Source organism: Triticum aestivum, chromosome 4B (assembly GCF_018294505.1).
Source record: "Triticum aestivum cultivar Chinese Spring chromosome 4B, IWGSC CS RefSeq v2.1, whole genome shotgun sequence".
Classification (NCBI taxonomy): domain Eukaryota; kingdom Viridiplantae; phylum Streptophyta; class Magnoliopsida; order Poales; family Poaceae; genus Triticum; species Triticum aestivum.
Genome location: NC_057804.1, coordinates 609,694,254 through 609,698,051, shown reverse-complemented (window position 1 = coordinate 609,698,051; position 3,798 = coordinate 609,694,254). Strand labels below are relative to the sequence as shown.

General features: G+C 45.7%; 1 long non-coding RNA gene across 1 annotated transcript; it reads left to right on the top strand.

Annotated features, from left to right (window-relative positions):
* Positions 1-2,006: 2,006 nt before the first annotated feature.
* LOC123093553 (uncharacterized) lies at positions 2,007-3,156 on the top strand. The gene is made up of 3 exons (XR_006445403.1): positions 2,007-2,538; positions 2,632-2,708; positions 2,798-3,156. It is a non-coding gene; the product is annotated as an uncharacterized lncRNA (long non-coding RNA).
* Positions 3,157-3,798: the final 642 nt, after the last annotated feature.

Here is a 3,798-nt window from a genome sequence, read left to right as displayed (position 1 = left end):
CGTCTCCCGTGCGAGTTTTTTGCCGGAATCGGGGCCCCATTTTCTTTTTTGCTTTCACAGTATGTTTGTTTTGCTGGAATTGGCACTGGTTTTTGCTAGCACCACTTTTTTTGTTGTAAGCTACGTGGTTGTGCCATTTTGATTCTGTAACCGGCGATGAGGATGGCCAGCTGCCATTGGACTGCAGCTGCCGCATCGCAGCTGCGGCCGTCGCCATGGAGCTGCAACCGCAGGAAGCAGGCTACTACATGCATGAAGCCGGCGACGACAGCCGACAGCGACGACGGCGATGAGCGAAGCGACGGCGACCGACGTCGAGGGCATCTACGGCCGGAGAACGTGCGGGCGGTGTTTCGAGGTCGGGGCGTCACGCGGTGTTGGTTGACTTTTCTTTTTTTCTCTGCGGGCGAGTGGTTAACAAGGACGAAGATTAGGCTTTTAATCGAACGGTTGTTAGCAGGCATATCGGACGGCTGCAGGCCGACCGACCCAAATTTGTGCCGGTGCGGCGGCGCAGAGTACTGGCCTATTCTGATGCAGTGCCAATATGCTCGCTCCATTTGGTTTTACTCCCTTTTGCAGATTGAGGCTGCGGGTTCTCTCACCGACTAGCAACGCCACGCTAGAGGATGGGCCTTGTACAATGGGAGGTGCTTAGAGAAATAAATCAGGCTTTTCTTAAGCACCGGTGCTTATTTGTACAAGATAGATGCTTAACTAAACGTCTCTCATGTAGAAATAGGCATCGGTGCTTCAGAAAAATCCGGTTTATTTTTCTAAGCATCTCTCTAAACACCTCACATTATACAAGGCCTGAATGGCGCTGGGCGAGCAGCATAGTGCCTACGGCTTGACGTCGGGAGCTCTTCAAATTAGCAGCGTTGTGCATGTAGAATATTTGGTTAGAAAGGAATGCTAGCATCTTCCACAAAGTCACGAGCTATTGTGGCAGGTGGGATCAAGATGACTTTCTTCTACCAAAGTCCAATCGGAAAGGCAAGATTTGGGGAGACATTTCTTACACTAGTAGAAAACAGGGCTTTTGGTTCATGCCGGGCCAGCCCATTGGTTTTGGTTCAGTCACGAACCGGGACCTATGCCCCACAGGTCCCGGTTTGTGAGGCCAGAGGGCGGACGGGTCTCGTGGGGCATTGGTATCGGTTCGTCTGGCCCCTTTGGTCCCGGTTTCAGGCACGGACCGGGACCAATATGCCTCGCTTCTGACCCACTATCATTGGTCCCGATTGGTGGCTTGAACCGGGACCAAAGGGTGTCCTTTAGCCCCGGTTCCAGCCACGAATCGGGACCAAAATGAGATGCCTACATATATCCCCTCGCCTGCGAGCAGAGCACTCTCCACTGCTTTGTTTTTCTGGCCAGTCGTTGGAGAGCTTTGTGGTGCTCTAGCTCAGCACATGAGGTGTTCGATGAAATGCCCGAGCCACACTTAAGCTTTCTCCTCTCGAAGCTCCTTGTCCAAGCTCCATTTTCCTTGAGATCTGTCTAGGTTTGGCGGTCCGTCCTATCCCGTCCCCGTCCTTACCGCCGTTGATCGTCCGTGCCGATCTCGTCGCCTGCACCACCGTGGTGAGCCTCTTGATCTTATCTTCTTTCTAAAAGAAAAAAGTTCTTACTTGTATGATTTAGATAGATACTTGTGTAGTCTTCTTACTTATTATTGTTTGTTATTATATAGTGCGATGGTTTTGGTATCCGCCTCCATCGGCCCTTGTCCTGTCTATGATTCAAATGTGGTATATATATATATATACTCTTTTATAATTATTAGTTTCATTTAGTGTTTATGACAATTATGCCGAGCAATGTGACATAGATTTTTTTAATCTAGGAGGTATGTGAACCGAAAATTCCAACCGACCCTATTGTCGAGAGGTTAAATTTAGTTGAAGAAGAAAATAATTACTTGAAGGAAAAATTAAAAAAAAATAAGGAGGAGAAGACGATATTGGAGTTGCATGTTGCGGATGTCGTCGATGATCACAAGATCAAGATGGATGCAATGCGCTTGAAGATTAGAAAAATTAAAAAATATGCCATTCATATTGAGGCTTGGTATCATTATGTCATTGGATCAATTGTTACCTTGGTTGCGGTTATGATCGCATTTTTTGTTGCATTAAAATGTTTTACATAGTTTTAATGTATGGTTTAATTAGATGCTCTGGAGAGTTATATGTTGTTCAATGAAAACTATGTATGTACTTTGGTTTAATGTGATGATGAACTTCTATTAATTTGGTCACTTATCTATTTATGATGTACGCAGAGATGAACCGACAATGAATGTACGGTAACAGACACACTTCCGAATACATTAAAGGCGTGAATAATTTTCTCGCAGTGGTTTTGAGTTTTCATTCAAAGTGCTAATCATTCTATGCTGGTTTTCTGGCGTGTGATACTTTTCTTTGCTGCCTGATGATTGCATACAATTTGTTGCAGGTTTTTGAGGTTGCTCCAACACTCCATATGGTTGAACTTCGTAAAACTGGAGGGTACACCTTGGAGTTTCATAGTGTATGATATTATTTTTATATGTATTTCAATTCTAATCGCCAAACATTCTGAACTCTGAAACAATTAACACTGTTTTCTCAAAACTGCATGCAGTTCTACAAGAATTTCTCATCAGAACTAAAAGACATTGTGTGGAAAACTGAATCCAACACAATTGCGAAATAGTCGCGGTGAGCTTCGATGTTCCTTCAGCTCCTAACTGTTGTTCTCCACCCTCTTCTCGTCCTGTCCTAACATGTTTGTTTGCTCTATCCTCCAGATGATTGATACTTTGCGGAATGGAACTACCTTGCGGTGCTGTATCGACGGACCACCCCTTCAGGTGATACCGCTGGGCGCTGGGTACTGTATATTTCTCCGGCACCGCATCGATGGTCCAGTTCCGCCATCTCTTGTTGAAGACAGCGCCTTTTTTTACTGAGCGCGATTGTACAATTACATGTACAACGAGGCCCTCCCGGACATGCTCCTTGTAATATTGCAACGGGGTGCCTAACAGGCATCCTGAATGTGCTTTAGTTTGCACCAGGGTTGTGTGCCTTCCTTTATTTTTGTGTTGGAAGTATTTAAGAATCGTAAGATGAATAATGGTAGTTCAGACTTGAGATTGTAAGGCAAGCCTTGCTTCAGTTCGTGCCAGGGTTGTGCACCTTTCTTTATTTTTGTATTAGGCATGCACTCTGATTAGCAATATGCCAGCATTCGTGAGGGTTTTGATGCATCTTCATGACCCTTGTCTTGCTTGCTTAGGCAGGCTAGTTGACAGACAAAAAATCATCCTAAGACTTTGGCCAACACATCAGAACAACCTCCGTTGCAATGAAGAAAAACATAGATCAGAGGACCTACAAACAAATCAATGACCACTAGCGTCGACTCAATCCAGGCGCACCTCTGGAGCGGTGATGGGGTGATTATTCTAAATGTAGGCCGTTGTCGCCGCCTCACCGCGCTGACCAAGACGCTAAAACTATGTCCCATAGATGCCACTGGCCACAGTAAAAAGATCATCCGCATCGAAGATAGACCTGAAGACCTTTGGCCAACACATCAAAACACCATGGATCATCTAGCTTTAACATGCACTGGAATGAGTCGAAAGCACGTCAGCCCTTCCTCACCGGAGCTAGGCTAGTTGACAGACAAAAAAACATCATGCTAAGACTTTGGCCAACACATCAGAACAACCTCCGCCGCGATGAAGAAAAACATAGATCAGAGGACCTGCAAACAAATCAATCCCCTTCCTCACCGGAGCCA